At 38.4% G+C, this 13633-nt stretch overlaps 1 protein-coding gene across 1 annotated transcript in view; it reads right to left on the bottom strand.

Moving 5' to 3' along the window:
• LOC105273972 (protein FAM49B) overlaps window positions 1-3892 on the bottom strand; it is a gene marked incomplete in the record, with an annotated part of 9684 nt that extends 5792 nt beyond the window's left edge. Inside the window, 1 exon segment of the mRNA XM_011316736.1 lies at window positions 3638-3892.
• Between the last annotated feature and the right edge of the window lie 9741 nt (window positions 3893-13633).

Genomic DNA, 13633 nt, shown 5'->3' with positions numbered 1-13633 from the left:
ACAGAACTGAGAAGGAAGAGAAAAAAAGGGTTTGCGGAAATTCTCACGGGTCGACGACTTCCTCATGCCTCCATATAAATACAGCAACAGTCTGGTGAGTGATGATATGCATATGACGTGCTCAGTGGGACGTACGTGGAGATCACGTACTGATATGTTGATGTTTCTTTCTCTGCCAAGCTCTCCATTGTGTTGCATTAAATAACGAACGAGAAAGAAACCCAGGATGATTGAATAATCGTCGGAAATCGTAGGCGAGGATAAATCGACGCCTATATTAATGCCTTTTTGTATGTACATCAGCTCTAGCAAATCAATTGACATACCGTGGGCCTTCGTCTGTCCACTGAGTCCCGTATCATAGCACCACATATGTGCAGCGATAACGACACGGAGAAAAAAATTTCAATGACATTTGCGTGAAAGTCGGGCATAATTCGCGAGTTAAAATAAATTTCTCGTAAATATTACTCAACGTTTCAGTGGAAAACGAAGGCTAATGTAACAGGCTTTCAGGAAATCTTCATATCGTTCATCAGCGATACAGCAAGTATGACGAACTCGGTGAATATATTGACAATCTACTAAATTCATTTCGGATAATCATCCAATTGTAAATTTAATTATTGCAAAATACAGGAGTAGAGATTAATATTTTTACAGAAATTCTTCGAAGAAGAAGAAATATTTTGACAAAGACCACCGAAAGAAAAGTTTAACGTAAGCAGAGACAAAGTGCCTTGCCTATATAGTAACGATGACGTTTAATAATGACACATGATTGAAAAACCTTCAGCTTTATGGACAACTCTTATTACGGTATACGTTTTCATGCCAGCGCTATGGCATACTCGTTGTCCCCGTTAGTACACTTGTCCGGCAAAATTAATTAAGAGGTACTTTCATACGAACCTAGATTAAATACCACTCATAAAATCCTATTACATGAATTATTCCGGAACTATAGAAAGAGTCTTTCATATTTATTATTTTACCCCAGCCTTTGACATCTCGATTAAGGACTGCTATCACGTTTTGTTGTTACATAATAGAAAGATTACATGAAAAAAGGTACCGCCATTGGAAGTGGTAAAAAACGGATTTTGGGTTTGACCCAGTTCCGCCAGTTGATATCGAATTTTTTCCCTGAAATTTTCCACGTTAATTAAATTACTCCTAATATTGAACATCAGGTAAATGCCTTTTTGTGCATTTAATTTACTGATTGAGCTGCAGTAAACTGGAATAGAGGGTGATGAAAGAAAAAAAAAAACTTTGGGAGCTGTTGCTGCGCCAATGTGCCAAGCAGAGGGGATATCGTCATATCCCGGACGAACGTAGGAAACCTCCGAGTAAAGGTTTATATCTCCCTATTATTTTCATATGTACACAGACGAGCCACTCTTGTATCAACGCCTGAACGATTTTCACTAAGGTTAATTGAAAAAATATAATCGATACTGAGAATAGAGGTAAAAATAAAGGATAAATGACCATCGGGTGGGCACACCGACCTAGACCCACATACTTTTATATATTATCGTAATTTATCGTACATAAAATGTATGGTTGCTAGTCAATTAATAGACATCCTCCTGGTTCTGCCTGCATAACAATCAATGCAGTCGCACCGCCATCCGGTCAGTGTATATGAGTGTTACACTTCCCCGGAAGAGGTGGATTAAAAAAACTTTTTTTTTATAATAATATCGGAGAGTTGTGAATGCGAACGGAAGTACAAGTGTGCAAGGTGGGGATCGCAAAGAGCATGTGGATCACTCCTTTTTTTTTCATTCGAGGCGCATTTCTCGGGGGCGAGACAAACGTGTGCTCTTTGACGAACAAAAATTTTCATTAGTCTAGCTCTCATTTCTCCAAGCTTCATGATCTTATCCAGTTTTAGAATTCACTGTTCGATACAATATTGTTCAAAGTCTGAGATAGAATTTAATAATTTATAAAGATGTCTATAACCCATGCTTTCGCTGCAATCGACATATATGGTGTAATTAAGTCTCACAAGCGTGAACATTTATAACATTGCAGGTCAATAATTACTAGTGAATCTGCTAAGTATAACTCCGCAGAATGTGTTTCGTTAAATAAAAATGTAGATTATTCCGTGGTGCGTGTCAGGAAGCCAAATGAGTAACGCCACGGTGCATGGGACATGACCGCGAAGGATTTCGCATCGGATAACATCTCACGTACTGATATGAATTACCAAGAATTTATAATTTCACTCTGCATTTATAACTGATTTGTAAACAGAAGCCTACCGAAGGAATCATAAAAGCGTTTAGTCTTTCACATAAATTTTTCATTCTCTCTCCTTCATGATATGACAGTTAACATTTCTACGGAAGGTAGTAGTTAATACTGCAGTATTTCTAAAAATAGCCACCACTATGATTCCGTCCTGAAAACAACGAATTTTCTCTGGTATCAAGGATACCAGAGGAAAATCGATAGTGGAAATTCAAATTTAACCCCTAGCACTCTGCAGGCTCAAACCAAGTGTATTAGGATAACCATCGAGCATCTCCAAAGGGTAGGAGTGAAACCAGGAGATGCCCTTCCCCAATAATGCCTCGACTAACCATTTCGACCCAGTTGTTAATTGACTTGTGCATATAGGGCTGCGCTCTGATTGCCAGTAATGCACCCCGATAATTCACAAAATGAGATGCTAATGCTCATGATGCTGAAACGAAATGCGCTTATAAAAGTTTTGCTCTTTATTCATTGAAAAAATGCTGTTAAAGGCGTCCTGGATCGGAGAAACCGCAATATTTCTTAGCATTCAATTCACCCCAAATAATGTGAAATAATACGAAACTCTTTACAAAGCATTTTCAATGGAAACCTTCAGTTTCCTGAAATACCAGAACAACGGTGGTAAAAAATTGACAATTCGTACACGAATGAAATATCGCGTGGAGCCTTAGTGGTTTCCTCTGTGAGGTGATAAGAATCCATATGCAGGAAAAGCAGCAGCTTTATTTGCAGCATTTGTTGCAGCTGCTATTCAAGAATTGCCCGAAATGCTATAATTCTATCGAGTGCAGAATGTTCAACACAGAGATCTACATTTTCTTTATAATATTGAGAGTTCTGCTTACTAATTCTATAGGAAATTCAATGAGAAAGAAAACTTGAAACCAAAAGCTATATTGCCAATACCACGATGACTCAATCATATTTTTCCTTGTGTTCCAGTTAAATTCGCGAGATTACCTCACTGCATTTGAAATACTATCATCTGGCTGATTGGTGTAATTAAAAATAATGGAATCGTCGAAGCATGATGAGCCATTGAGACTGATGCGCAAAGGTTTATTTACCTTATCCCCGTGGAAATTCCTGAGGCGAATGCCTCGTCAAGGATTAAAAAATGAGGTGAGTAAGAGATCCCTTGCACTACTAACACCTTTTCTCAATCTCCTCAAGATTTAAAAAAATTTACTACATCTCTAACCCTGCCACAACACATGCCACACGACCTTCCTCAATATTACTATTCCACACTCTCCCAATCCCATTTAATCAAACTTTAAAACAATTCGACATAACTCTTACCGTTGGTATTCAATAAAAAATGTGATAGCATTATCGTAACAACAGAGGAGATAAATACCTAGTACTTGAATGCCAAGTATGAAAGGCGTGTTGTCCAGGGGCAAATGAAAACAAACTCACAAACTTCACTGTCACTGAATCCAATCCTTGAAAGTTGTTACAAATACTTGAATCACAGGTCGATTGTCCATAAACTGTCACCACGGAATTGTTATTTAGTTCATAAAGATCGTAAGAAAGAGTTAGTTGGAGTAAAGTTCGCGCCACAATTAAACTGCAAATTTTCCATGTGCACAGCGGCGCGGCTGTTCTCCTTCTGTCAGTCAGCTGATACTTCCATTCTGTAACGTACAAACGCGCACCCCACCACACACCTATACACACACATACACACATTGGAAACAGATGCCAAGCAGGGGGGATTTTGTCGTAGCATTCTATACATGGCAATACATTCTATATCATACCCACTGGATTACCTAGTCTGATTCATCTTAGATACATTTTTTCGCCATCTCCATGGCATCTCAAATATATCACACACTCATCGACATGTACATATACCCAATTGTTCGACGTATAAACGTCAAACAAGGGGAATTTGACCATTACGTGCAGCAACATACATTCTATATGATTCATCTTGGATATATTTTTTCGCCTCTTCCCTAGTATTTCAAATTTCTATCTCACCATATACTGTTTTGTAATTTTTCTTGAATTATTATTATCACTCTTTGGTGATCTTTTTTTTATTTCAATTATTTTATATCATTTGTGTATGGATTCATTTATGTAGAGAAGATTGTTATATTGAATTTTTCACGGATCAACGGATTTTGTCTGTGTATTCACGACATAGGAGATCTAAAAATGGCCCACAGACCATAAATGGACTCCAGGGGACATGTCCCCTCGGCCCTCGATACTCTGCATAATTTAATTTTTTTTACAGCCTCAATTTCTGCGAAAACAGCATATTTTTTTTCTCTCACATACACCTCAAGCAAAAAAAACAGAATTTTATGTATTAAACACTATTAAAATATTTTTGGCTTTATCCAATTATTCGATGCCATCCGTTCAATTTCTACCAATTCAATAAAATATAAATTTTCCCCTCAATAATTCCCCCTCAATAATTCCCCCTCAAAACTCCTTATCATAATTTTTCTCGGAATATTTTTTGATTAATTGAACACGACATCTGGTCAGTTTCTCTGAACAAAACGTACATTTTTTCTATGGTATTGAATGATTTATTTAATTTCTTTTTCTATAATCTCTTCCACAATTTCTTGGCCAATTGAACAGTTGTCGATAGATTACGAGTGGAAAGAGAGAGCGGTAGCCGTTGGATAGAAATGTTTTGAAATTGCTGGTATTATGGAATATAGGTCAGTTTGTTGCAGAACGATGAATCATTCAGACATATTGGTAATACTCAGTGAAAAAGATATCAGTTATCAGTGAAACTGAATTCAACAAAAAGAAATTGATTTTGCGATTATAACGAATAGAACGTGTTTAAACACCTGCCTGAGTTTAGATCCTACTGATTTATCAATTTATTCAAGTCCAAGACAGATATCTATTGTAATAGTGACAATGAGAGACATGATTATTGTTAAATAAGTGGAAAATTGTTTCCATTGTCAGCCCAGTCGGTTTTGCGCTATTTTATGAGTTGCATGGTCGTGGGATTTTCATTGTTTAATTCCATAACTAGATGAGAATGATGGAAAAAACGGTCGAGGATGTTTCACTGCATCCGTGAAGCAATTGGTGTTACCATGAAAGTATATTCAGTAAGAGTCATTAATCTCATTAACGATTTGCGCTAGAGGAGATAAATAATCGGCCATGGAGTAGTTATCGACAGTTGTCAATGTTTCCACAGTAGAAAATATCTTTTAATCCTCATGAACCCACTCTTCATGAATGGCTTTCAGATTTAAAAGACAGATGGCAGTTGCAACCGTTATCATAAGAAATACTCCCTGAAATAATTTAAACTAGTTCCAAACATGATAAAAATAGAATAAAATAATAATGTACTTGCTTAATTACACCTGTCACTTATTAGCATGTCATCGTTATTAATTGGCGCCTAATGGAGTATCGAGTGCGGAATTCCTGATTTTTTTCACGTTCTACTTGACCGCAAGTGGAATTTTAACGTTACTTCCAGGACGACGTGGTCATTTTGCTGCAGAACCAGATTCATTTTTCTCGTTATTAATCCAGCAATCAACGGGGAATCGACTTGTCTGCTCACCTGACAGTAGGTCGATCGTCAGTTTATCGTTGGTGAGTGAATTTCTTAACTGAGATCTGCCAAAAAAAAAAATCCATCCCAACAGTCCCTATATTATTTTTCTATAGTGATTTTCAAGTTTTCGAGTTTGGGAAGTATGTAAAATCAATTTCCACGGGGCCTGAGTCCCGGACGTGATCGAGAACTTCCAAGCCTTGGATCAGGGCATGATGAGCCTCGTCCCCGGCGTCGAAGTCTACCTCATTCTCAATACGTAATTATTGACTTTTTATTCATCATGGTACACCTGATAAACGAATCCGCATTAAATGCGCATACAGAATCATTCGACCATTTACCAACTCGTTTTCATCTGCAGTTATAAACACTTAATCCATAAATGTATGCGAATGATGAGGACATCAATAAACATTGGTAACGAGGTCCTGAGCATCCATTTGCACTGGGACCATTTACAGGACCCGTCCAATAAATATTTCGAAGAAGACGTTACAGTTTTAGCAGCTTCTCGAGTGGTAGCATAGTGGTATCGATGATTATCTATTGAATGCCATACAAAAAGATGATTTTCACCGTTTAACACTAGTGGAATTTTCCCATTAATTCTTAATCGCAGGTTCAAGAGTAACTGGAAACTAGGCTGACTTGTCCCAGTAGTTTCACTTCCATCTGTGCATACACGCGGGCAAATTTGAATATCTAATTAATAGTGATAGCCATCAGATATGAGTTATATTCCATTATTGGAATGGAAAGAAAGAGTATTTTTGGGGAAATAGACCGGTACGAATGAATAACCCAATCGAATAAGGTAAAAAAATATAGAGACACCGTTTTGATAAGATGTGCACTCAACTTATCGCTTTATTCCTTGAAAAAATAGCATGGACATGGACATAGAAATGTAAAGGAAGCACAAAGAATGATGGAGCTAGTGTGATAACGTAATGAACCGGCTGAGGTATTAGGGCCTGCTGATGGTACGAGGATATGAAAAAGAGTTAATAATGAAAAATAAAGGAAAGATTTGTAGGAAAAAGGCGAGCAGGTGATGCCCGCATCTCAGGTGGAGGAAGTGCAAAGACTCAAGGGGGTGGGCGAGGAACGCACTAACCAACTCAACCTCATCGTCAATTCCTTTTCCCTTCACTCGACGCGCCTGTCCCATCATTTCTTACTTCTCTCATTTTTAATTTCAATTTTTTATCCTTATCCTTTATCCACACGTGTGGCTTTTCTCATCCCTCCCATACCTTTTCCCGGAGGGCGAGTTGCAACATTACCTTATGAAGTCTCTGCATCGATGATTCGTTTGAGGCCAAAGGATGAGTAAAAAAGGAAGGACAGGAGGGAGATAGGAAGCCTCGTCTGAACCTTTTTGCCGACAACATCAAAAGGTATTTATAACCCCGTCGATAACCCCGATGCGTGCAGATCTCTCAGATTACAAGAAACCACGATGCAAATTGATCAATGATGACAATGCAGTTATTCATACCTGCGGAGCTCGCCACGTTGTGGAATTTACCCATGGAAGCCCAAGAAATAGTATGAAAATTTTAATTTGTTGTGGTATTTTTTAACACTTGATGTTTGAATTTTTCGTTGTTACCGTTAGCACATATTCGCTCATTTCTATTGTTGCGCACGCGTGGTACCTGAAGAAATATGTGAAGGGGGGTCCTCAAGCATGAAGATATTGAGATACTAGGGGAGCTTTGTACGGGATTTGATCAAATATCCAAATGAATAGGTGGATGAGAGACGTGAGAGAGACACAATATGACGCTGGAGTAATGCAATGCGCACAGTTGGGGCACTGCGACGCAATTGTGTTCGGGGGATCAGGACGAAAGCCGTCTTACACTGTGCAAAACTTATCCACATGAGGGAAAGAAAAATCCCTTGTCTCCTACAGTCCCCTTCGCCCCATAATTTTTTTCTTTTTTTCACTTTTTCCTCCCGGCCCATTTCCATTGGGATTTTGATTGTTTTTGGGGGGGTTTTTCTTTTCCTTGAATTGGTTGGGTTTTCTTGGCTTGTTTTGTTTCGGGGTTAACCGGGGGCCATTTGAATTATTAAAAAAAAGAGGGTTATAAAAATTGATCAGCGTAGAGAACACCCTTATGCACCCATTTAATTGTAATTCACCTCACTTGTGCGAGTAATTATTCTGAAATTCTGTATTTAAAAAATGTAATGGTTCAACAATTCATAAACGAAAAATGCAATTTAGACAATTGTCCAGGTGCCACTGCTTATTATTAATAATCATGCTAAACAGAAAGAAACGTAAAACGTCTGGATGAGGGGGAAATATTTTTTCAACGATGCATCGAACTCAGGAGCGAGTATTCAATACCCCGAAAACATAATATTGCTCCCATCTTTACAGGCTCGTTCGGTCTTTTATGCGGTTTCTACCGGTGAAATCATTACGTGTTCACCAACTGTTACTTGTTGGAGATTTCGTGCAGTCCCGTTTATCATCACGCGAAGCTCTTGAAAAAGAAGAAGAGGAGGTAAATAAAATCAAGAAAATGGCAGTTAGCCAAAGGCGGTGAACACCAAGTTGAATAAAACTAAATAAACAAGTAAATGAGTGAAGAGGATTATTACATTCTCCTACTTTTTTTACCTTCTGTATACCCCATAATATTCACTCTAATAGCATGAGGTGAGTAAATCTAGGCAATTTATATTGTGTACAGTTGAGCTAAACGTTTACAATTGTAAACCTACTGAACGATCAGGTAAATCGTTATAGATTTGAATTCATTTTCCGTATGAAATCATAAACTGAGGACACAACAAATAGCGTACGAGAGAATAAAGGAGAAAAGCCCCCAACTCCCCTGGGGATTTATTTTACACAGGTGCGGGGTAGCCGCACTAATTGTTAAGATTTTAATTCCCACGTGAATCCCCTCACCCCAACAACGAAAAAAAAATACGCCAGTATATGTATGCCACTTTGACATTGTAGATTGCCGTGAAGTTCTTTCTTCTATTGCCATTCGTTTTTCTTTATCTTCCTCCTGCATTGTTTTTTTATTACTTCCATTGGTTGAAAGTGATTTATACCAGCGATGCAACGAGGGTAGATTTGTAACACAACGAGTATCATTGAATGACGAATATTCATCTAAGAGGGTAAGTCATCGATTTGAACTTTCCCTCTCGTCAGCACGTGCGGACTGCCCTGATGTGTCCATATACGCAGTCAAGACTAACATAGAAATAAGCAAAAAAATAATAAATATAATGAATAAAGGAGAGGAACAAGGACTGCAGGGTACGCGCGGGTTAAAGTCTTTTTCTTTCGGCAAAGGAAGATCGCAAGTATCAGCAGCTGTCGGTCTCAGCACCTGCCTTCTATACGATCAATTCGCCTTGCGTGTCCTCGCGTGTATGCCAGTTTTACTATACGAGATCAACACTATTATTGTGTATACGTAAGCAGGCTCACAAACCTTCCTATTTAATAGGAGAAAAATCATAATTTTTTCTACAACATCCAAATTTTTCTGTATCTCAAGGAGGCTTCACTTTTCACGGATGTCTGACCGACTTTTCAATTATATAAATTTAATCGCGACTGAGGCTAATGAATTGTGAAAAAGCATCATTATTACTGAAATTTATTTGAGCCGTTGTGGTTGGCTCCGAAATGTAGTTGGTTTTTTTGCATGTCAAGACGGTTTCAGGTTTTCAGGGTTTTTTTTAAAAAAACTAACACCAATACAAAAGAAAACCCCCCTTTCTTCTAACGAGTGAATGGGATTGCAAGAATAAAGCGGTTCTCTGCCCAATCAATCAAATTGTTCCAGAATATAGAATAGAGATTCACAATTTGATGAATCATACAAAAACACGATGTTGAGTATCAGATTTCATGTTCTTCTATAGCACGTTATTGCTCCAATCTCTTCTCATAACGTCCCACTCCAACGGGTTGAATTTCAAATAGGGCAGGTAGAGGTGTATCTTCTACCTGATGCATCCACCAAGTACTATACCAAATATTGAATCTTTTCCTCACTGTAGAAAAACGTTGCCCAATAATATTGACCCATTCCGAGAGGAAGGAAAAAATGGACGGGACTTTGTTGTAAAAAAAAAGTGTGAAAAAGTGACATCACACGATTTTAGTGTTGCAGTGGCCTTGTCCATTGAGCAATAACTTCAATTCAATTCAACTATAAGTAATTTATTTTTTATTTAAAGGCGTCCATTCAACGAGATAACAGTATAGGAGCATATTTGCAGTTGCATTGTGCCAAACTGGGAAACCATAGGTAATGAACATTTTTTTTGATTAGATCATCTGCCTCGCGATTTTTTAAATAAAATAACCATGCAGGAGTATTTGAACGATGAAAAAATCCTTTTGTCCTGACTCAGCGGATAGACTCGCGTACTTTTTTAGTATTCGACGAATGGCCCTACTCGTGGCTTCTCCCCATCTTTCATTATACATTGGATACGTGACGAACATTAAACATCTACATCATTCCCTCTCACTCCTCGCTTCACCCCCTGGCCATTTATTTTTTTCTCCTGAAATACAGTGGTCCTCCAACAGTTGCTAAAAGTTGCATCCAAAAGATGATACCACTATTATGGCATATTTAAGTATAAACCTCATGCCTCGGAAATGCAAATCATGAATGAAATCGAAACCATAAATTTTGGCGTCGCTGTCATGTCTATTACGGGCATCATGAGGAAATCGTTCTATCGTCACTCGACAACTGTGTGCATGGGGGCAACAGCATGATATACCCGTAAAAAAAAGATTGAATCACGTATGTATGCCTGCGAGGGTTTTTTTTTATTTTTTGTTTTTTCCACGACGATAAATAGATGCAGAAGCGGTTTACAATGGCGACAACATCCGGTTCACTCCAGGCCTTCGAGGCGCAATTTTTGGTATATATCTTTCCTGAAGTGATCCAACACGATTTTGTGAAAAATCGCTCAAATGATTATCGAAAATTTTCGTCGGTAGAATGCTGGAACGGGAGCCTTAACTTCCGTTGGGGACGTAAGTTTTTCTACCAACGTCAAAATTTCTTCAGAGAAAAACCGATCCCTTCATCCACGATCGTATTTCACTTGCGTCATTTGCTATCACTAAAATGCAAACATTTTCAGATAGGTAAATATTAGCAGTGCATATAAAAGATTGCAAAGAAGCGATTAAATGTTCATCGAATGGAGTCAACTTCTTCGAAATCTCAGTGTTTGACGTAGATACTATAATATTCCGAAAGTCAATGGATATGACAGCAACAGAAAGTCTAGGTTCGATAAAACAATAACGTGCACTCAAATTCCAAATACTCAAAATGAAGTTTAACAATGCAAAAAATAAATATCCCCATAAAGGAAAAAGTACATTTCAACGAACGATAACGTACTCAGAGGTTGCCCAAAATCTGTGCCGGCACGCGGCTTGCGTCTCTAATATAATGGGTGTCCTGATGTATACGAAGAGAGGAATGAGAGCAGAAGACATTGGCTTTCTCTTTGAAAAAAAAAGGAAAAAGAAATAAAGAACGAAGGGGAGATCTTAAAGGAGAGACGAGTGCATCTGCTCCTCTTGGGCTTATATGTTTGGCGGAGTGTATATATACCTTAGTCCTGTAGGCGAATAAAAATCAAGCCCCGAAAGCATTACCAGCTGGCACGCGTCTCCCTCGGCGCCATTATCATCGAAAAGGATCGCTGAATTCGCGGGTATAAGTAGAGTCATGGGGATTCATCGAATCTTTTACATCCCACTCACTCTTTCATTTCTCCGCTTTTTTTTTTCTTTTTTTCTCGGCGTGCCCTCGCTCATGCACCTTTGCGCAGAAACCTTCATCGGACTCTTCTTATATTATGCCACACCACCTGCCCTCAGATACAGTTCGCTTCTCAATCCTCGGTCAGTGTTGTTATTATGAACCCTCGGTATTTTGGGCGTGTAATAATTCTAATGCCGATAGCCAAAGAAAGGGCTAAAGACGAAATTTCTGTGGAATCACCGATAATGACACTGACGTGGTGGCCAATTCTTTACCTGTTGAAATTATCCATATGAATTTTTTTTTCCTTCCTTTCTTTTTTTTTCACATCGTCCACGGAAGAACAAAAATGGGTTAATGCCAAGAAAATATTTTGTTTTCAATTAATTCATGTTTCCTAGAAATTTGAGGCAATTATGGAAGAAAAGTCAAGAAGAAAATAAAAATTGAGGGTTGCCCTGTTTTCACATGCCAAATTGATTAGACTGGTTTTTGTTAAGGTTACGAGGTGTGCATCTTGATTGTAAACAAGAATCTTTCCTTTTTTCTTCCTTTTCTTCCGCCGATTCTTTCCTCTTCTCCTCGTCGCCGTTATTGTTTTGGAATTTCGTATTTATGGGCCACGATCTAGTCCAAACTTACTCACAGGACGTTGCTCGACATTGTGGTTTTGAGGTGCAAATTTCCACCTTAACAAAAGACTCGAAAATACATGATAATAACATTAAACCGCCCTAAAATCATTTCCGGTCAGTGACCTGGAGCCTCATAAAATTTCCAGGAAAAATGAGATCTACAAAAAATATGCAGGTTTCACGCTTTTCTTTCTTTTCCATAATGACCATCCCCTGAAATCCCTCGGTTCCATGGTGAGTCACCGAAAAAAAAAAATCCGTCCCCTTCGAATTGGCTAAATACACTGATGGAATCGTCGCTTTCCTGCTGACCCCAAATAACCGTCCGCTTTTGCAATTTTTGCCTTCTGGTTACTGAAAGCGGCTGAGCAGACACACCCAACCCCAGCTATACTCATAACACCACTCACCACAGCAATTTCAAATAATTAACGAAACGACCAATTGTTCCTTTCTCATCTTCCACGTTGTTTCCATTTTTTTTTTCACGAGAGGCAGGTGAGATGGCATCCGCCTGTGGTTGCAGAGCTCATAAAAAGGTACTACTGATCAGTATAAAACGTACTTCTACTCTATAAAGGGTTTCGGGGAAAAATGTAAATTTTGCACTTCCTCATACTCACTCATATGCAACTGGATGCAAGTGTGAAGGTACAAGTACCTGAATGAGTACTTTGATTCTTCCTGAAGTAAATTGTTGGGTAATACGCGCATAGACTAAATGACAATTTTGAGATTAGATACGTATTGTGCAAATAATACAATAAACGATATTAGATTAGATAGGAAAGCGCGGGCATGATTCAATTCAACGTATATCCAACTGAGTTATGGAAATAGTGGGAAATCCCAGAGAGAACTGTACGGAGGAACAGCTGCAAGAGAGAGAATACACCCGAAATTCTATGAATCTGTAGGTGAGAGAAAGCCGGAAACGATGTGCATGCGGAAAGTGACACTGAGGCACAAGTGCATCGTAAGAGTGAATTCTTACTACGTGTGGGAGTCAAATGAAAAACGAGGACAGACAAAGCTGTGGAAAAAAAAATATCAGATGGACCTCACAGGCTCTTTGCCGCCACATGGGAAATAGTGGAAATAATAATGATAATAATGTAAAATAATACCTAAGATAAATGGATTTTCCCCATGGGGGATGATTGATGTCTCACTTGGGTTACACTCACTGTTTGCTAGTTGACCTGGTCCTTATTCTCCATTCACTTCATTAACACTGTTACCCAGCTTGGAAATGTGGGAATTAACCAGAGTAATTGAATTATAAAACACAATTTTAAATGTTTCAAATAAATTTATTATGAAGGTCTTTACAGTCACTTCAGTTATTT

The sequence above is a fragment of the Fopius arisanus genome, unplaced genomic scaffold (genome assembly GCF_000806365.1).
Source record: "Fopius arisanus strain USDA-PBARC FA_bdor unplaced genomic scaffold, ASM80636v1 scaffold00008, whole genome shotgun sequence".
NCBI classification, from domain to species: Eukaryota; Metazoa; Arthropoda; class Insecta; order Hymenoptera; family Braconidae; genus Fopius; species Fopius arisanus.
This window is presented reverse-complemented; position numbering and strand designations above follow the sequence as displayed.